The 22370-nt window shown below is 43.1% G+C and overlaps 1 protein-coding gene across 2 annotated transcripts in view; it reads right to left on the bottom strand.

The window, feature by feature from the left end:
• The window catches only part of Tnk2 (tyrosine kinase non receptor 2), a 48250-nt gene extending 32342 nt beyond the window's left edge, over positions 1 to 15908 (bottom strand). Inside the window, exons 1-2 of one of the 2 annotated variants that reach the window (XM_076869064.1) lie at positions 15295 to 15908; positions 7494 to 7600 (exon numbers count right to left, since the gene is read on the bottom strand). The gene's annotated coding sequence lies outside the window, so the exon portion shown is untranslated. The remainder of the gene's footprint in view (positions 1 to 7493; positions 7601 to 15294) is intronic. The other variant, XM_076869063.1, reaches the window with a different exon arrangement.
• Positions 15909 to 22370: the final 6462 nt, after the last annotated feature.

The following is a 22370-nucleotide window of genomic DNA, read 5'->3' as shown; positions in this document are numbered from 1 at the left end:
TGGAGATGGCCTACTCTCTCCCTCAAATGTATATTCCTTGCTTTGCCTCCAAAGGCATCTCTTTCAAGATGACCCTCACTTTCCCTTGAATGTATACCTACTTCCTAAATAAACCATCTGTGCCTGGTGGCAATGTGCTGAAATTCTATTCTGTCATGTATGCAAAGAACCCCACTGGTCCCGAGTCAGGTTCCACCTTCTCTCTAGAAGCTCCCTGGAACCTTTGGAGACACCTCTTGACTTTGAGAGTATAAAAAGACCTGAGATCACCCCTCTTGCATCCTTCCATACTTCTGAGTCAAACTCCTGTTGGCACATAAGGTCCTTCAGGATCTACTCTATTTCTTCACCTCCACACTACCATTTATTTCAAATGTCTTGTGTCTCAATCAAGTCAAATGCTTGCTTTTCCCCAGCCACACCTTGTTCCTTAATTTTAATGCCTCTGAGCTATTATTTGTGACACTTTTTATCTATAAAATGAACTCCTCTGTACCATTCAAGACCCCTGTCAAATGCCATCTCTTGTGTAAAATCCCATTTCCTATCTCCAAAACGTTATTTGTACATATCCCCATGTTTGTTTTTGTTAGAGAACATTTATAAATAAGGGTTAATAGAGGGCTGGGGATGTAGCTCAGTGGTAGAGTGTTTGACTAGCATGGGGGAGACCCTAAGTTCAATTCCTAGCACCACAAAAATTTGAAAAAAAAATTTTTTTAAACAAGAGTAGTATAAGCACATCAAAAGTATTTCAAAGGTTAAATTATCCACCACGCTCCAATTCTTAAAGAGTCACTCTCTGTAACTCTCTGTATTAGTATACAATTCTACTGAACGCCTGTATTGTGTTTACACATTGTAAAGTGCAATGGACCTGGTTGGGAGTTTGATGAAAAGACTTCATCCTTAGTGACAGACAATGGAGAAAGTTTGCCTCTTTTCTTTTGTGCTATTTCCACTTGACTTCCCCAGTGGATACATACCCACTGGTTACCCTCCCCCTGCTTCAGCTTTGTCCCTCCCCATTATTTCTTTTTTTTTTTTAATATTTATTTTTTAGTTTTGGGCGGACACAACATCTTTGTATGTGGTGCTGAGGATCGAACCCCGGCCGCATGCATGCCAAGCGCGCGCGCTACCGCTCGAGCCACATCCCCAGCCCCCTCCCCATTATTTCTAATCCAGAAAAGCTAGCAACTTCATGGGAAGAGAACTGTCAATCTCATAATAGCCACTCCTGTCCCAGACCCACTAAGCTACTTAGCTCCCACCAAGCTGTTTCAGACCCATGGATAATTCAGCCAGGCCTGAACCAGCCTTCACTAAGCGGCCTTCTCATCAGATTACAGAGAAGAGTTGGGCCACAGGATGCAAAAATGAAAGTCTGGGCTTGTCAGGCATCCCAGCTTTACTGAGAGGATAAAGGGGATCCAGGGAGGGCCAGGGTGGTGTGGCAGAGTACAGAAAAACCAGACATAGGAACCCTCCTATGACTTATCTACTCCTACTCCAATGGAGAAGGTGTAACTTTTAGAGAGGAAGGTAAAGGCCTACTGAACAACACAACAAATTGTGCTGAACTCATCATCTGTCCCAAGTTGGTCCTGAAAATGTGATGAAGCTATTTCATGCTGCAGCAGCTAAACAGTAGTATGCCAACCCTGCCATCCAGATGTGATACTGAAAACCCTAAAGTACTCCTGGATATCCCTCACTTCCCACACTCACACACAAGCACTAGTAATGTGTGACAGAAGACAAATTCCTATGGCTCTCTGGGTTTCATGGCCATGCACATCATGCATGTTCAGTGCCTTGACTAAGATGCCAAGAGCTGCCTCTTGCCCATCATCCTGCTCAGGCACCAACACAATACCAAGGTCCAGCAGTGAACCCAAGGAAGAGAAGAAAGTGGGTGGGAAGAAGGATAGAGTCCAACTCTCAGCAGTTCTGCCACTCTCGGAGGTCTTCCAGGGTTTGCACAGAGGCTATCCAGCTGGTTACCCTGCCCACTGCTGGCTCAAGCCTCACCCCATCCCACCCCACCCCCACAGCGAGAGTCCAAAGCTGAAGGGAGCTATTGTTGGGCCCTGGAGGTGGGGTGGGGAAAGGAATAGTGGTGAGGAGATTCAGAACAGTTACTCTGCAAGAAACACTGCTCATCCCCTTCAGACTTTGTCTACATCAAAACCCCAGGACTACAAACATGCAACCCATGCAGGCTGCAGAGCTTAGAAGGGCATGGGAGTGAGAGAAATGTCAGGGACTTCAAGATATACACGTTAAAAACCGTCACATCCTTTCCATACATTTGACCAATGAAGAAACTCAGATCCTAAAAGGGGAAAGAGTTTACCCAGTCCAAGGCATTAAGAAGTTGTCATAAGGGATTGATCCCCACAGTTAGAGCAGAGCAAATGTTCAGAGTGCTAGTTTTTTGTCCATGGAGGGGAAGCCCTACCAAGGTCAGGAACTGGTGAAGTTCAGGGGCCCAGAGAGGGAACCCCATCTCATTTAGTGATACAACATAAGAAGACAGACAGGAAAAAGTCAGTGTTGCCCCACCTAGTTTGGGGGCAGTGGGGTGGGGGTAGCTGCTAAAGGGAGGGACCAGGCCAAACCCCCGTACCCCATCCCTCTCTTCAGTTATTCATCATGTACCTAAAACATGAGCTAGGGATTCTGGGGAAATCTGAAGAAACACAAGTCAACAGACTGGGTCTTCAAGAAGATGGTATGGTGGTGCACCTCTGTAATACTAGTGGCTCGGGAGACGGAAGCAGAAGAATTGAAAGTTCAAAGCCAGCCTCAGCAGCTTAAGGAAGCCCAAAGCAAATTAGTGAGACTCTCAAAATTTAAAGTCCAAAAAGGACTAGGGATATGGCTCAGTGGTTAAGCACCCCTGTGTTCAATCCCTGGCACAAAAAAAAAAAAAAAAAAAAACAATGACAGTATGTACAAACTCTTTACTACATGCTTCCTATGCACTGATTGATTTAAAATCCTCCTAGGTACTCTACTCTATCCATAAATTTTACAGATGAGGGTAAAAGATAAAGCCAGAATTCAGTCCACACACAATCATAAGCAAAACTGCTTGGCCTGTGGATTCAAGTCTCTGGAGGAAAGAGTGGAAGTCTAATATCCATCCCACCGTATCAGATATGTCAAATATATACTGTACTGTCCTCTGGTGCTAAATAAATTTATGGATTCTATAAGATAGTTTTAAGAGGTCAAGATCCCAGGAAAAGACTAGATTGACCCATGCAGATCATTTCACTCTTTCCTAAAACTATCAAAATAATAATTAAAAAAAATTTTTTTGTTTTGTTTTGAATGGCATAGTTCCTAAGGCTGGGGAAACTGGTAGATTGGACAAATATATATCTTTGGAAGCTGAAAAGCAGATAGGCCAGTGACAACGGAGAGCAGACCTGAGACAATCACAGGTTACAAAATGAGAGGAACTCAATGACCTCACAAATCCTCCGAAGGCCTAGAACTGGCAGCCCCAGGCACCAATGAAAGAAGAGGAGATGTGTCTGAAGGAAAATGCAGGAGTACTTATACTTAGAAGCTATTTAAGAAATAGTAAGTTAAGGGCTGGGGATGTGGCTCAAGCGGTAGTGCGCTCGCCTGGCATGCGTGCGGCCCGGGTTCGATCCTCAGCACCACATACAAACAAAGATGTTGTGTCTGCCGAAAACTAAAAAATAAATATATATATAAAAAAAGAAAGAAATAGTAAGTTAAGCTCAGTGGTACCACCTGTAATCCCAGAAACTCAAAAGGATGAGGCAGGAAAATCACAAATTCAAGGCTGACCTTGGCAACTTAGCAAGACCCTTTATCAAAATATAAAAGAGTTGGGGATGTGGCTCAGTGGTCAAGCACTTGCCTGGCATGTGTGAGGACCTGGGTTTGATCCTCATTACTGAAGGGAAAAAAAAATTTAAAAAACAGTAAGGCTTTACTTCCCAATACAATCAAAGGTGACTGCCCCTCCACACACTGTCAAAGCCAAAAATTTCCCCAGAGAGATAAACTGAAGGTCTTTCCAAGGAGTTTTGTGGACAATAGGAGGTGTACATCCCAAACAAGGGAAGCACAGGCAGTACATGCCAAGATCCCAATTCCTTTTCTACCTAAGAACTAAAGCCTCCCCTCTCTTAAGAGACAAAAGGTGTGTTCTCTAGGGCCTCTGACCAAGCCAAGAAAGATGTAAAGATACCAACACTGGGAGCCATCCATACCAACAAATGGGCCATCCGAGTCACCAAAGTTCAAAGGCCTCAGAGCACTGTAGTTCTTAAGAGCAGACAATAAAAAATTACCAGATGCCCAAAAGAAGAAAATTTCAGACAAGAATCATAAAATATTATAACCACAAAAAATAACAGAATTATTATTTTTTTAACTGGAGAAACAAAAAATTACAAATGAGCTTGGCGCGATGGCACACACTTGTAATTCCAAAGGCTCAGGAGGCTGAGACAGGAGGATTGTGGGTTCAAAGCCAGCCTCAGCAACAGTGAGGCACTAAGCAACTCAATGAGACTCTGTCTCTAAATAAAATACAAAATAGGGCTGGGGATGTGGCTCAGGGGTTGAGTGTCCCTGGATTCAATCTCCAGTAACCACCCCCCAAAAGAACTACAAATGAGAGCAGACAAAAAACTCAACAGACCCATCCCCATTCTAGCAGACTCTGGCATACGATGGGTGCTTGTAAATATTTGCCATATGGATAAATAAGGTTTAATTCACTTGTCTTTCAAATTTTAGTGAATATACAAATAACAAATATAGATCCTGATCCCACAGAATTGGAGTAGTGCCCAAGAGTCTCTATTCTAACAATTTCCCAAGTGATGCTGTTGTGCTGGTCCATAAAGCACAAACTGAAAAGTAAAGGCCTTCTAAGCTCTAGGTTTTTTGCCTTCATATGTATTAAAGTCAACTGCAAGCTTGAAAACTGTCAATGTTTGGGCATCCCCTGAGATTCTGATCGACTCGGTCTAAGTGAGTCTCAGGCATCATATCATGAAGCTTCTTCAATAGATCCAAATTGGAGCTGAGTACCATAGCTCTGATGAAAGCCCATAATTATGCCAATCATTTGTCCTCGCCAGAACAGTCTGTTCTCAGATATATCTCCATTGTTAACCTGAACCATTTTTTAGAATGCCCTTCACACCAAGATTATAAACATAAGTTAATGGGTCTAAATCCCCCAAAAATTGTTCTGAGAATTTTTTCCTGATTAGATTTTCACACTCTTTTTTTTTTTTTTTTTTAATGGAGTCCTCTAGACTTTAACAAGGCAAGCCTTCTTGGAAAGATTTTTTTTAAAATGAGATGTAGACTACCTCATGGTATAAAATAGTATTAACAGCTCATCCTCACAAAGAATGTGGAATTATATTAGACTGCAATATGAACTCTGGAACCTAAAAGGCAATGGAGTAATGTCCTGAAGATGCTGAAAGAAAAAAATTTCCAACCCAGATTTCTATATTCATCTATCAACCGAATTATCCAGGGTCAGGGTGGCACAGTCTCAAACCTACCACCCGAACATGGTCCTCTCTCCTGAAACTACAAAGAATATGCTGTACTGAAACTAGACAGTAAAGCACCCAAGGGGAAGACTAGGGATAAAGGAAGTAGAAGGGCAGTAAAGGAAATGCCCAGGATTTTGAAGGTTGCCTAGTCTGTGCTGTCATAAGGCAGAAGGATGTTAAAGAGTCTTCTTCAGAAAAATGAATTTGACAGAATACCTAATGGAACTGACTGACATCTTGGGAAATTTAGACAGTTAGTGAAGAATGTGACTAATCAAAAGGTACACAGAACACTTGGCAGGACTAGAGTATATAGCTCAGTAGTAAAGAGCTTGCCTAGTATAAAAAAGGCTCTAGATTCAATCTCCAACACAGAAAAAAAAATTAATTAAATAAAAAGAAAACAAGGGTTGGGGATATAGCTCAGTTGGTAGAGTGCTTGCCTTTCATATATAAGGCCCTGGGTTCAATCCCCAGTGCCACCCCCCCCCCCAAAAAAAAAAAGAAAAGAAAAAAACCTAAGCAAACAAAAACAACTACAGAGAGAACAAAAAGTTGTTCAGGAAAGGAAAAGACATCACATTTTATGATATCATAATAACGTAAGAAAATCAGTTAAAGCAAAAAAAAATCTAGAGTGGATATATTAAAGATGGGAAGAGTGGAAGGGTGAGAATGGGTAAATGAAAGTCAGATCCTCATCTTACTGGCCAATGTAGGATAAGAAGGATCAGATTTAACAGGGATCAGCTGAAACCCAAACAAACACAACAATAAGGGCCTTGGAAAAGGAAAGGAGGGGATGGGAGGGGGATATAATGCCAGCCTGAAAAGAGACATCAAGTCTGGAGAACATCCTGTGACCTGCTGCTACTCCCCGACAGCTTCAACCACAGCAATTCCTTCTTTAAGTTAGAACAAGTTTCTGTTCCTCTCAGCATCCACAGCAGCCCTTCTTAGATGCCCTTGCCCTTACCTATAGCAAAAGTCAACCACAAGCAGACCCTTACCTGAAATGCTTTCTCTCCCCAAAAGAGGTATCAAACCAAAAGGATGCTGGCAATATCTTAATTATGTAAATAAGGGATGAAATGATGCAGTTCTGATTGGCTTATTAAGCTCAGAGCTTGAAGAGTTTGTTTGGTACATATTGACATCACTCACCCTACCAATCACTTGCGCTGGGCCATCAGACATACCTTTAAAAACTCCAAGACATCTGGGCATAGTGGTGCATGCCTGTAATCCCAGCAGCTTGGGAGGCTGAGACAGGAAGATTGTGAATTCAAAGCCAGCCTCTGCAATGGTGAGGCTCTAAGCAAATCAGTGAAACTCTGTCCTTTATAAATAGGGCTGGGGATGTGGCTCAGTGGTCAAGTGACCCTGAGTTCAATCCCCACAACCCAAAATAAATCCATTGGTATCTGTCTCTTGGGGCTCCTCCCCTTCCAGAGCTCTGCTTTCTATTACTGTAATAAATTCCATTACTTTGCTCTCACTCTTGTATCCATGGACCTCTTTCCTTGAACTTGCTGGACAAAAGAAACCAAACTGCCTAATTCATGTTGCAAAAACAGACAAAACACACAAAATACTTCAGAAAATAACAGAGTGAATCCCTATGACTGAGAGTTTACAGGCTAGGGCATGAGGAAAAGAACCCAGTTGAATACAGGAAACTCCCTGAGTTCAGAAGATGGAGCTAAGAACCCAGGGAGATTTAGATAATTAGTATTTGCACAACAGGATATCAGAGAGGAGATAGCACCACAGATCCGCAAAAGGTGCCCCTTGAGGATCAGTAGAGCAATGGTTATCACAAGAATATGAAGAAATTATCAAAGGCTAGGGAAACAAACCACCCAACACATTAGAAATAACAGTGTCTGGCACTCACAAGTCTGGGAAAGTGCTTGTTCTCACCTGCCAGATTGGAAAAGGTAGGCCGTGGATAGAATTCACCAGAGAGAGGATCTTGCCTCAGCAGTAGGGTATTATTAGCCCTAGACTGAGTATGGCTCTGGTCCCACCTAGCAAAACAAGACCCAAAAAAAACAAATCATTTCCAAGCCATGTAACTGCATTCCAGAACAAAACTCAAGAATTTTTATAAGAATTCAAAAATATTCAGCAAACAATTAGGTGAAATTCACATTGTCTGGCATACAAACAAAAATTACCAGGTGTGAAAAAAAGCAGGAAACTATGACTTCTAACAAGGAGATGAAGTAACCAATCCCAAACAACCCAGAATTGACAAGATGTAAGAATTAGTAAACATGGGATGTGGGTATAAATTAGTAATAGAGTACTTGCCTAGTACATGCCAGCTCCTGGGTTTATGAAATAGTTTTTATAACTACTTTCCACATGTTCAAAAAGCTGGAACATTTTTTTTTTTAAAAAAAGATCCAAATCAAATTTTTAAAATAGTCAGACATGGTGGTGTATACTTATAATCCCAGCAACTCTGGAGGCTGAAGCAGGAGGATCTCAAGGTCAAGGCCAGCCTCAGCAACTAAGCAAGGCCCTAAGCAACTTGGCAAGACCCTGTATCAAAATAAAATTTTTTTAAAAAGGGCTGGGGATGTAGCTCAGTGGTAAAGCACCCCTGTGTTCAATTCCCAGTACCCCTCCCCTGCCAAAAATTTCTAAAATAAAAATGACAATTCGTGACAGTAATATACTGAATGGAAAATGGACCCAACAGCAGATTAGACACTACTGAAGAAAAACATGGTAAACTTGAAGATGCTGAAAAAAAAAAAACTATCCAAAACACACAAAGGAAAAAGAAATTTAAAAATAAATAAAGCAGCAGATGAATACGGTGGCACACACCTACCATTCCAGCTACTGGGAAGCTGAGGCAGGAAGATCCAAGTTTGAGGCCAGCATGGGCAACTTAGCAAGAACTTGTTTCAAAATAAAAGGATTGGGAATGTAGCTCAGTGGCACAGCGTGTCTAGTATTTTCTGGGTTCAATCCCCAGTACAGAGGGGGGAAAAATATATGTATAACTGGAGTTCCTGAGAAGATGACAGATAGTTGAGGATAAAAGGAATATTTGAAGAGATAATGGCTGAAATTTCTCCAAATTTGGTCAAAACCATAAGCCCACAGATCCAAGAAGTTCAATGGACATCAGTATAAGAAATATGATGAAAACTACCTCAAGGCACATCATAATCAAATTGCTCAATATCAGTGATAAAGAGAAAAAAATTTTAAGTAGCAATACCAGACACAGGAACAGTGAACATGATCAAAGCAAAATATCTGCAAGTATGGAAATGTCACAATGAAAGCCACTTATCTGTATAATTAATATGTTAATTATAATAATTTAAGTAGTACAGAGGGAGAAGACATGTAATGTATGGAGGAACAAAGATGACAGCCAATTTCTTGCAAAAACAACAGGAAGTGAAAATAATGGCATAACACAACTACAGTACTGAAAGAGTGAGCTGGGATTTAGCTCAGTGGCAGAGTGCTTGCCTCGAATACCCAAGGCCCAAGGCCCTGGGTTTGTTCCCCAGCAGCGCACATGCATACACATACACACACATACACACACACACACACACACACACAAGAAGAACTAAAAGAAACTTGACAACCTAGAGTTTTATTCCAACAGAAAAACAGTAATATCTTTGAAATATAATGCAAAATAGCCTTTTAGATATACAAAAGCTAAAAGAATTCATCACCAGTAGACTCACACTACAATAAATGTTAAAGGAACTCCCTCTAATAAAAAAAAATAATACCATTAGAAATACAGATCTATGCAAAGAAATGAACAGCACTAGAAACTACAATTGTAACTACACGGGTAAAATAGATTTTTTTTCTTCTTATTCAAATCACTTTAATAGGTGAATGTAGTATGAGTTTATAACACAGTTTTCTGGTTTTTTTAAATTTTGTACTGGGGATTATATTCAGGGGTGCTTTACCACAAAGTCACATCCCCAGCCCTTCTTATTTTGAGATAGGGTCTTGCTAAGTTGCTGAGGTTGGCCTCAAAACTTATGATTCTTCTGCCTTAGCCTCCTGAGTCACTGAGATTACAGGTGTGTGCCACCCGTTTTATATAACATACTTTTGACAATAATAGCATAACAAGAGGGAGAAATAAAACACCATTTTAAGTTTTTATACTAATATCACTTGAAGGTGTTATAAGTTACAGATGTATACTATAAATCCTATAGACATTACATGAAAATGATCCATAAACAGATACAAAAACACTCAACAAGGGCTGAGGTTGTGGCTCAGTGGCAGAGTGCTTGCCTAGCATGTTTGAGGCACTGGGTTTGATTCTCAGCACAACATATAAATAAATGAATAAAATAAAGGTTCATCAACATCTAAAAAAATATTTAAAAAAAAAACCAAAAAACCACTCAACAAATTCCTTAGCAAGGGCATGGTGGTACACATCTGTAATCCCAATGGCTTGAGAGGCTAAGGCAAGAGGATGGCAAGTTCAAAACCAGCCTTAGCAACTTAGTTAGGCACTAAGCAACTTAGGGAGACAGTGTCTCAAAGCAAAAATAAAAAGGGCTTGGGATGTGGCTCAGTGGTTAAGAGTCCTTAGATTCAATCCCCGGTACCCCCCCCCCAAAAAAAAAAAAATTTCCTTAGCAAACATAATCCACTTACATACACAGATAGTTACAATATAAATTATAGCATAACCAAGTGGAGTTTGTCCCAGAAATATGAGGTTAACATTTGAAAAACCATTCAGTGTAATTCACCATGCTAAAAAACTAAAAGACAGAATCCAATATCATTTTGAAAGGCACACACACACACACACAAAAATATATATATATATAAAACATTCTTTCCTGATTAAAACTCTCAGTTGTACACACCTGCATCGCAACAGCTGGGGAGTATGAAGGCAGAAGGATCGCAAGTTCAAAACCAGCCTCAGCAACTTAGCATGGCCTTAAGCAACTTAGTGTAAAATTTAAAAAGGGCTGGGGATGTGGCTCAGTGGTAAAATGATCCTGGGTTACATCCTCTATACAAAAAAAAAAAAAAAAACACACAAAACAACCACAACAACAAAAAACACTGCACCAGAGGATCTAGCCAGTGCAATCAAGTAAGAAAAAGAAGTAACATAATGCATTCTGCTATCATGTAGTTAAAAAATAAAATCAATTAAAAAAAAAAGAAGTAGTAACAGGCATAAAGATCAGAAAGAAGTATAACTGTCTTTATTAGCAGATGGCATGATGATTTATGTAGATTCTGGAAGCTACCAAAAAATCTACGAGAATAAGTCAGTTTAGCAAGGTTGTAGGATTCAAGTTCCATATCAAAAAATCAATAGTATTTATGTTAGGTGCAGCAGCACAGACCTGTAATCCCAGCAACTTGGGAGGTTAAGGCAGGAAGATATCAAGTTCAAGACTAGCCTCTGCAACCCAGTGAGAACATGTCTCAAAATAAAAAAGGGGACAAAGCTCTAAAAGGCTGGGGGACATAGCTCAGTTGCGGAGTGCCCTGGGCTCAATCCCTAATACCAAGAAAAGGAGGGGGAGGGAAGGAGGGAGGGGAGGAGAGACAGAAGAAAAAGTATTTATCTATTAGGAACAATATATTGAAATGTAAAAAAATATCATCTTATGGAAGTATTATTGACAAGAGCTAAAAGGTAGATGTAACCCAAATGTCTATAAATACATGAATAGATAATCAAAATGTGGAATATTGATAGAATTGTTCAGCCTTAAAAAAAATTCTGACATGCTACAACATAAATGAATTTATGCTAAGTAAAACAAGCCAGTCACAAAATAGAAATACTATTTGATGATACTATATGATTCTACTCCCATGAGTCACCTAGAGTAGGCAAACTCATAAAGACAGAAAAAAAGTAGAATGAGTGGTTGCCTGGAATTGGGTACAGAATTTCAATTCTTCAAGATAAAATACTATAAATGTTTCAATACTACTGAACAGCACATTAAAAAAACCATTAAAATGGTAAATTTTATGTTATATATATTCACCACAATTAAAATAGCTTTTAAGCTGGGCATGGTGGCACACATACAATCCTAGCTACATGGGAGGCTGAGGCAAGAGAATCACATATTCAAAACCAGTCTGTAATCCCAGCAACTCAGGAGGCTGAGACAGGAAGATCACAAGTTCAAAGCCAGCCTCATTAACAGCGAGGCACTAAACAACTCAGTGAGAGCCTGCCTCTAAATAAAAACACAAAATAGGGCTGGGAATGGGCTCAGTGGTCGAGTGCCCCTGAGTTCAACCCCCCAGTAACCCCCCACCCCCCCAAAAAAAAGAAAAAAACAGCCTGGGCAATTTAGTGAGACCTATCTCAGAATAAAAAATTAAAAGATCTGGGAATGTAGAGTACACCAAGTTCAATCCTTATTACCACAAAACAAATAACAATAAAGCAGATTTTAAAGATTAAAAAGCCATAAAAAAAAAAAATTAAGCCAGGCATGATAGCACACGCCTGTCATTCCAGTGACAATCCCCAGTACCACCAAAAACAAAAACATAAAAACTTCTCTTCAAAAACACAATGTTAAGAGAATTAAGTTGCAAATTACAAACTGAAAGATTTGCAAAACAGATACCTAACAAAGGGCTTATATCCAGAATACAAAAATCTTTTCAAGGAACTGGGGTTGTGGCTCAGAGGTAGTGCCTACCATGCATGAGGCACTGGGTTCGATCCTCAGCATCACATAAAAATAAAATAAAGATATTGTGCCCACCTATAACTAAAAAATAAATATTTTTTAAAAAACTTTTCAAAACTTAACATAAAAAACACACAATTAGAAATGGGTAAACAATCTGAAGAGACACATCACCAAAAGTGTAGTTTGAAAATAAGGACATGAAAAGATGTTCAGCATTAGTCATTAAGGAAATACAAACTGAAACTATAATCAGATACCATTACAGACACATTAGAATGTCTAAAATTAAAGAGACTAACCATATGAAGTGCTGGTTGTATACCAAATTGTTCAACCACTTTGGAAAACAGTCCTGCAGTTTTTTGTTTTGAGCTGGGGTTTTACTGGGCTGTCCAGGCAGGCTCTGAGCTACTGGGCTCAAGCCATCTTCCTGCCTCAGCCTAGACTACAGGCATGTGCCACCATGCCCAGTTTTGGTGTTTTTTTGTTTTTTTTTTTTTAATATTCTTTTAGTTGTTGATGGGCCTTTATTTTGTTCATTTATTTATATGCTGTGCTGAGAATCTAACCCAGTGCCTCACACATGCGAGTGCTCAACCACTGAGCAACAATCCCAGCCCTCTCATACCTCTTTTAATATTAGATATTTTTTCATTTATTTTAAAATTTGTAAAAATTAAATTTATGATTGGATAAAGAAATAAACACACACAGAACAAAAATAAATAAATTTATTTAACCACTTCATAAAAATAAAAATTGTACAAATTATGGGGAAATGTGATCAATATGCCAGTTTCTTGAAAGCTAAATGTTTACCTACTACATGATCCAATCATTACAGTCCTGGAGATTTACCCAAGAGGAAAAAAACACCATATATCTATACAAAGACTAAGATAAATATTCATAGAAGCTTTATTTGTAATACCAAAAACTGAAAACAATCCAACAGGTAAATGAATAGATACTGTGGCATATGTGTGCAACAGCATACTCAGCAATAAGAGGATAAACCTCTGACACATGCAATAATGAGGATGAATTTCAAAAGTTAATAGGCAAAAGCCAGACCCTAAAAAGGGCATATGCCATTTGATTTCCATGTACACAAAATGCTAGATACTACAAACTCAGATTGACAGAAAGCAGATCACTGTATTACCTGAGGAGGGAACAACAGAAGAGAGGTGAAATGAATTCCTAAGGACAAAAAAAAAAAAAAAAAAACCCTGGGCATATTCACTACCTTGTTAATGGTGATGGCTTCAAAGGATACACACAACGTTAAACTAATTAAATTGTACGTTGTATGTTTTAAGTATATTCAGTTTACCATGTCATTATACCTTAACAAAGCTTATTAAAAAAAAAAAAAAAAAACATCTTCCAGAATAAGCACAGAGCAGGGTGGTAATCTCAGACTTAAGAGATATGATCCTGTCTCCCCAACATCTGTTGCTGATCAGAGATTCTGGGAGGTGGAAACCAGGCAGGTACCACTGCACTCAGAACTCTGAAGGAGTCATGGCCCACTGAATAGACAAGGAAACAAACCTAGAGATGTTATCTTACCCAAGGTTACAGAACTAGTAATAAATGGTATCACCAAATCAAAACAGATAAGCCTAATACTAAAACCTTTCTCCTTCTCTTCATCTATCACAAATTGAAAAAGTAGACCTAAACAAGTAGGTGGTGGTGTATACATGCTTGTGTATATGTGCTTAGAACAGACAATTCTCTCCTCTGAAGCCAGAGAGCCAGAACCCCTCTGGCCATTCCAGAAGAGCCAGGCACCATGGACACTGCAGCTGAACTTCCGGTAAGTGAGTGTTTGGGAGGCAGTGTGACAGGCACGGGATGAAGCTGACAGACGGGTTTGGGTTTGCATGAGTAGCAGGCTAACCGGCTTCTCCAGCAGTCCCAGCCACCACCACCACCACTCCCTCTGCCTCCACAGGAAAGCTCTATCTCCACCCAGTGTAGTTCAGGAGTACTGGGGTCTGGGAATTATCTGACTCAGCCACTCAAGGTTGAGGCAAAGATGGGTCCTGGTTAAGGTCCTGAAGCAGGCAGCAACTCTGCATGCATCCCTACCTGAGAACTACAGAAGCAACCAACAACCCTGACAGTGCCAGGAAAGGAGTGACCAGCCCTAGAAAGATAAAGCCCATAAGCTGCTAACCAAGCCCCCTACCACCCCAGGAATGAGTAGGGCTGGCATTCAGGCCACATGAGTCAATAAGAAGTCAAATCTAGCCTCTGGCCCTGGCCTCTGTAAGCCCCACCTCTAGGCTGGGCCAGAAGTGGGCCCTACAGGATGCAGAGCCCACAACATCACAGCTACCCATCTGTCAATCTCCACTGGGTGAGGTTAAGGCCTGCACCACAGACACAGTCCAGAGTGCAGCAGTGCAGGAACACCTTCCTCTCCCACCTTTTTCACATTGGGATCCCAAGGTCCCACTCAGACAAAAGACCTCACAAGTTGCTCTCTGCTCTTCTGCCCACTTTTCAACCTTGGCTCTAGACCATTAGTATAAATCAACCATGACAAGACCTCATGGCAGGAGCAGATCAGGCTTGTGCCCAAGCTACTGGCTGCCACACTTACATCTCAGCTCATATGGCCAACAGAGTTACAAGGGTCTGATGCCTTCTTCCTTTCTCTTAGTGGCTGGAGGCAACTTGTGCTGATCACAACATGCACACTATTGTGTGGAGGCACCCCAAACTCCATCAGTAGACAAATGGAGGGAGTAATTACTTCCCCTGCAACTTAAAATCTGGGACTATCCCTGTTTTCCCTCTATCCAGACCTGGCAACCACCCAGAGGATCTCCTATCCAGTCTAGGCTAGGAGATGGATGCTCCATCACTCCATTGGCTATATACATTACTGAAGGGAAACGTCAACCTAAAAGAACACAAAAGCAGTTTGGAAAGCACCCTCTTTTGGGCTTCCAAACACATCAACTCCAGCTAAGAACAGAACTGGGCTTCCTTACCTGCCTCTTTCAGCTGCCTCCCTGCAGAAAAATCTTCGATGATGCCCAGGATGAAGAAACAGAAGAGGATCCTGCAGGCCACTTCCTGCCCTTGGGCAATGACTTCAGAAGCTCTCAGGTTCACAGTGCTGTTCTGTGCCCCAATCCCCAACCTCCTACATCCTGTACTCCCTTCGGCCCAGGAGAGATCCCAGTGCCAAGCTGGTGGCCTGCGGGTTACCACCTCCTCCTACGCCTGCGCCTGCGGGTCCTGTGCCCCTCGGGGGGTCCCTCTCCCTCCTGGGACCCCTTCCCGTTCAGATACGTTTCCTGGACAGCCCAAACCACCTGTCCTTCCTGCACACCTGGCAACCAATTTGCTTCCTGCACTCCCAGGCGCCCTTCCCCGTCAGGCCCCTGGGGGCCCACAGGCCGGGCCCTCCCCACTAGCTCAAGAGTGTCTCGGCGCGCTGGGGCCGCTCCCAGGACCCCCGCCTCGAGTCTGAGGTGCCCGCAGCTCTCCCAATTCTGCTCACCCTGCTCGCCCGAACTTTCGAGCCCCTCCCCGCGCTCACAGAAGCCGTCCCTGAACCCCGGCAGTTGCTCAGGCTGCTGCAGCAGCCTGCGTGGGCTCCCCTCCCCCCGTTCCTGCACCCCGGCGCGGGCCTCGCCCCGCTCCTGCACTGCGGGGCTGCCTCCCCCCTTCTCCTGGTGTTGCTTGCGGGGCCCCAGCCCCTCCTCCTGCGCCACAGGCCAGCCGGCCGAGCCCTTCCACCCAGGCGAATGCCTCCAGTCCACGCCGTTTGTCGGCCCCCACACCACTCCCAGGTTGGGCTCGTGCCCACGACCGCCCCGCTCCTGTACCCCCAGACCCACCCCGCCCTCCTCCTGCACGGCCGGACCCACCCCGCCCTGCTCCTCCACGCCGAGCTTCAGCCCGCGGAGCTGCTGCGGGCCCCAGCTGAGAACCCCGACCCGTTGCGGCTGTTGCTCCGGCAGCGCTGTGCTAAGCCCGCCACGCTCCTCCTGGGCTCCCCGCCGGGGACCCCCCGCCCCCACAGCCCAGCGCACTCGCCTGCCCCCGAGAGGCCGCGCGCTCCCGCCCCTCCAGATGGTGCTGTCCTAGGCGCCCGCTCACACCGCCCCCCGCCCGGCTCCTTCCGCCTCAGCCCCCAGGGGAGGGGGCTGCGGGGTCCCCACCCCAACCGCTTCACGGCCGCCCCCGCGTCGCAAGCCCTCCTCCCCACCCTCGCCTCCGGGCGTTGACGTCGGCCGCCGGGCGCCGCGCCCCGCGCCGGCCCCCGCAGGTGCTGCGGCCCCGCGCGCCGGCCGTCAACGCGCGAGCGCCCGCCCGGTTTCCCGGAGCCCGCGCGCGCCTGCGCCGCCCCGGGGGGGCGGGACCGGCTAGTTCGGTCCACCCTCTTAAAGGGCTCAGGCCCATTACTTCTCCACCGCCTCCTCCTCTGGGACCCCCGGATCCACCCCCTATTCTCCCACCCGCCACTGGCTGGCTCTGGCCTTCCTACAGTACCAAAGGCTGGAAAGGTGAAGCAAAAGTTGGGAGGTCTCACTGAATTAAGGGAGATGGGGAGATGGGGAGCACTGGAATGCGAGTCTGCTTATTTACCCTGTGAGTTAAAATGTCACCACCAACCTCAGTTGCTTGGCTCTAAGTGAGGAGAGTGGTTTGTAAGGTTTCCAAGGTCACAACCAGTGAGGGTGGGACTCTAATCCTAATCTCTGTAGCAGCCTGGGAGTCTAGGAACCTGGGCCTTCTGCACTCTTTCCCTGGGCCAAGGGAGGGATTCTGAACAAGGGAGAATTTGTCTCATGCCTGTGACATTTCTCTCTGGGGCCTTGAGCAGAAATAGCCCAAGCAAAGGGGGGGCCTTCTTCCTGCATTGCTCCCTCACAAGTCCTCTTCTCCCTGCTCACATACACACAGAAGGAGAAAACGCAAATTTCTGATTCTTAGTAACATTGCAGCCTGGAAACCCAGATCCAACCCTCAATGAGGCAGTCCTAGGCAGCAGGACTTAGAACCCACAGACTTAGGGCCACTCAGCCTTGTTACTGTCTCTTTCTCATCTATAAAATAGGTATAACAAAGCAACTCAAGAATGAATGAAGCCAGGTGTGGTGGCCCATGCCTGTAATCCCTGCGGCTCAGGAGGCTGAGACAGGAGGATCATGAACTCAAAGCCAGCCTCAGCAAAATCAAGGTGCTAAGCAACTCAGTATGAAACCCTGACTGTAAATAAAATACAAAATAGGTCTGCGGATGTGGCTCAGTGGTAGAGAGCCTCTGAGTTCAATTCTCAGTACCAAAAAAAAAAAAAAAAAAAAAAAGAATGAAAGATCCAACATCAGGGAATAGGCAGAAGTAACACTATTTACCCCTTTGATGAGTTGGACTTCCTCTCCCTTTACCCCAATTCTAAAATCTGAAGAAAAGCCACACTTAATGATTGCTAACTGCTAAATTTTTCTTTAGATATGTAAAACCCAAATATCTGGTGATCTTCAGATAACATTAGAATGTGCAATGTTATTCTAGTCCTGTGTATAAACAAACCCAAAATAAGTTGCTGTGAGGTTTAACTAGCAGAAAAGTAATGTTTGTCTAAAGAATTACCGGAACTAGCCCCAGGAGATCAAGGCAATGGAAGTATTCTAGCCAGAGGGAAAAAACAGACACTCAATAGATGGCAGAAGACTTAACTGCTCAGCACTTAACCTTTCTGCATTTTATACCTCTGATCCTCCTTTCCCTCTCTATAAAAGTCTTTTCATGTACCTGAGTTCCCCAATATATTCTTTTGGTGGGGGGATAATAACTTTTCTCACCCCATCTCAGGATACCAGTTCTTGAATAAATCTGATCTCTTTCCATCAGCTCATGGCTTCAGAGTATTGACTTTTGAGTGGTGATCAGATGGACTTACGTCCAGTAAAAAACACATTGTCCAGCATTAGGCCCAAAGACCATAGCCAAAGGACAGTAAGACAACCAGAAAGGGAGTGAGTTCCAGATACCTACACAGGGCCTAGTCTGGGTGGGTGAATGGGGTTGGTGCCTTGCCCTGTGAGGTAAGCGAGACAACTTTCTACTTACTTACTTGATAATACTATGTGTGATAGGATCCCTTCCCCATGGAGCCATGGAAGTGAATACACCCTACCATAGACAGAGTCTTTCCCTTGTTGCCTCCTCTCAGGAAAAAAAAGTCAGAAGTTCAATAGATTTGGGGAAAAAAACAGGGATTCTTCCAACCTCTCTCAGCTACATACCTCAGTAATGATACTCATTAAGGCTTAAGGAACCTAATTGTGGATAGGGCATTGCACTTTGCATTTATTCTCATGCAACCACCATAGAAATCCAGTAAGATACATATTATCCCCCCTCCCCCATTTCACAGATGATAGGCTCCACCTTTAAGTGATGCTCAGGTCACAAAGCTGGCAGTAGAAAAGCCAGAAATCAAATCCAGTTTTTTGACTCTAGTCTATGCACTGAATCACTAAGGCACAATAAAGCAACATTAACCTGGAAGGCTTGCTGTAAGAAGTATTAGGACTAACTAGATTTCAGTGGTCAATAGATGCAAACAACTGATTTGGAGCAAATTATCCTGCAAGCTTGAGCATCAATCAAACAAAGCAAGAGGTCAAAACAGCTCCTAGGCGATTCTCTTCAGGGAGCCCAGACTCCCATTCTTCCATTTCTCCTCCAGTTTCTCTCAAGAGCCAGATCCATACTTCTTTTTTTTTTAATGCTTATTTTAATTATAGGTGAACACAATACCTTTATTTTATTTTTATGTGGTGCTGAGGATAGAACCCAGTGCCTCATGCATGCTAGGTAAGTGCTCTACCTCTGAGCCACAACTCCAGCCTCCATACTTCTTACAAATACCTAGTGCAGGGTTACCTGTAGCTTTAGACTTGAGAAAGAGGAAAGTCTCCTGCTTCATCTTCTCCAGTTCTTCATCAACTCCTGGACTGTGCTCATCATACCATTGAACTCTGGGGCTGTGCTGGGAGATGGCTTTGAGGTTGTCTCCATCTCCACATCATTCTGTAACTCAAGTACAAGTGGCCAGAAAAACACCTAGGAAGACCGCTCTGTCACCATGAGGCTGACAGTGTAATGGAGAAAAGAGCCTCTGAGTAAAAAAAGCAGAAGGCTCAAGAAATTTAGGAGGTGGCTGCAGGGGAAACCGCAAGCCTCTAAGGTACCTGAGCCAGTCTCTTCCCAGATTTGGAACTTTAGGAGAGCTGCCCACAGCAGAATGACTGTACAAGAAGAAGGGTTTGTCAGGTCTAGTTCTAAACAGAGGGGGCCCAAGCTGCCAGAAGGAAGCTTTTGGTGATTCCCTGAAAAACCTCCCCCATGAGGTGGTTGCCCTTCGGGGTAAACAAGAAGGCAAGGCAGGCACTGCAGGGGTGATGGGCAGCCCAGCTCACACCTGCAGCAGATGCTTAGTCAAGACTGCATCCTGTTACTGAGTGAAGGTTTTTTCTTTCTGGTTTGCTTCCCCACCACCACCACCCAATTTTTGTTTAAATTTATTTAAGATCACAACCTTACATTTTCCAGAGAGTAAATACAAAACAAGAAAGACTTGGTTTTAAATATATAAACAATGTGCTGGAGTTTAAAGCATTACTTATAACATTGTTCCAGAAGAATGTCAGCTTACTCCAAGACACTTCAGTATTCCTCAGGAATAAGCATGATTTCTCTTGCCCTCCCACTGGGATGTTCTCAGTATACATCACTGCTCCTGCTCTTTGACATATTTTCCATGTAGAAGATATGGAGCCTGGAAATCATGCTGGCAGTTGGAATAGGCCATCCCCAATCCCAAGTGTAAGGATGGCCTTAGGCCTTAGCCTAAGCATCTTCATTTTAAAACCCCAGTTTGAAACCTGCAGTCTCACAAGGCACACCTACAGAGCTCTCCAGTATGACCCTGAGGCACAAACAAATCACTTCTCCCCACCCTGACAAACTCAGAGTGAAGTCTTTGGCATGTTATCATTGCCCTGATAAGGAGCAAGAAAATCAGGGAGGGGCCACCAGACCAGGTGATTTAATGTCAGGACCAAAGGCATCACTGAGAAATCCGGTGATAGCAGCTGATAGGGATTAAAAGGGTGGTCAGAAGCCCCAAAATTTAGTATAAGTGGTGGAGCAAATGAACAGACATTCAGCCAGCCGACACTGATGCACACAAGCCCGAGAGCCTGATGAGGACCTGGACTGACATCCCAACTCTTCTCATCTGCCTGATCCTCTGCGTTGTTCTTGCCATTCTCAAACTCTACAGCATCCTCTTGACTCTAGTGAGAAAAGAACTTCTCCCTATGACCCTCTCCTCAGATGGCTATAAGCTCCACCCCAGGAGAAGCCTGCTTTGGTTCCTGATCTGATCACCATGGTCTGAGTGAGTGTGCATCTGCTGGACTTAGAGCCTAAGTCTTGAGACTTTTGATCTGACACTTGAATTTAGCATGCAGAGGGAATGTCTGTCACTAGCCTGTCATGATTAAATGTGTTTGCAGTGCTTAGAATTAATCTAGAAATTTTTGCTGTGAATTGATTATGTCTATTGTAGTGCCTAGCATTAAGGATCTTCATTTTCTTGAGAACTTATAGAGTGAAATTATATGGAGTGATTTGAGTGAATAAAGCATTGAAAAGGGTAGAAGTGGGTGGACATTCTTTATTTCTCCCCCTTGACTGCATAAGTCGTAACTTTGCCCATTGCGACACCATGCCAGAACCAAAGGCTAACAGCTACATTTTTCTTTTAAAAGAAGGTAAGTGAGAAAACAATTCCTAATCCCAAACCAGTACCTATCTTCACAACTGCATCAGCCATGCACTGGTTCCACTCCAACATGACTCCAACATGTTCCCCTCCTGCGGCTCCAGCTTTCCTCTCTGGTTTGCTTTTTTAAGTAGAACAATTTTTTTTTTTTCTAGAGAGAGAGAGAGAGAGAGAGAGAATCTTTTTTGTAGATGGGCACAAACAATGCCTTTATTTTTTTTATGTGGTGCTGAGAATTGAACCCGGGTCCCGCCCGTGCTAGGCAAGCACTCTACCGCAGAGCTGAGCCACAATCCCAGCCCAAGCAAAATTTTTTAAACTACCATTGCAACCTAATAGTGGGGAGTGAATTGAATCTAGTGGACTTTGACTGGTTTTTAAAAAATTTTTTAATGAAAGAGCAATAGCAGAAAATACCAGAATATATTTCTTTTTACTTTTTATTGACATGCAACACACATCTGAAAATTATAAAAACTTGGATTTTTACCAAGTGAATATACCGAGCACTCAAATTAAGATCCAGAACATATCCAGCACTCCAGAATTCCCTCCCTCAAAATGCAGCTTTTACAGCCAGGTACAGGGGTGCACGCCTGTAATCCCAGCAGCTCAGGAGGCTGAGGCAGGAGGATTGAGAGTTCAAAGCCAGCCTCAGCAAAAGTAAGGTGCTAAGCAACTCAGTGAGACCTTGTCTCTAAATAAAATACAAAATCGGGCTGGGGATGTGGCTCAATGGTTGAGTGTCCCTGAGTTCAATCCCCAGTACAAAAAAAAAAAAAAAAAAGCAACTTTTACAAGAAATTTTAGAGCTGGGAATGTGGTTTGTTGGTACAGCATTCACCTAGCATGCCTGAGGCCCTGGGTTTAATCCCCAGCATTGCAAAAAAGAAAAAGTAAAGAATTCTATCATATTAATCTTCTAGTATAACCTTCATATTCATGGTTTATTTTTAACTTTCTAATTCTCCCCCACCATACACACACACACACACACACACACACACACAGAGATTTTGTTGTTGTTGTCCTAGGTACAGGTAACTGGAACAATGCCCAGCACAAAGTAGATACCAAGAATATATGTGGAATGAGTGAGACTCATTTGGAATGAGTGAGAAACATTTTTGTTTCATTACATATATGTATATATGCTCTACATTTTGATGTAAAATTAATTTATTTCTGTAGGTCTTAGTGAAAAAATTCAGAAAGGCACTCCTACAGCTTAAAAAAGTTGTACAAGCTGATTAGATT

This window comes from Callospermophilus lateralis, chromosome 10, assembly GCF_048772815.1.
Source record: "Callospermophilus lateralis isolate mCalLat2 chromosome 10, mCalLat2.hap1, whole genome shotgun sequence".
NCBI classification, from domain to species: domain Eukaryota; kingdom Metazoa; phylum Chordata; class Mammalia; order Rodentia; family Sciuridae; genus Callospermophilus; species Callospermophilus lateralis.
Note: the sequence above shows the minus strand (reverse complement) of the source record. Positions and strands in the feature narration are given on the sequence as shown.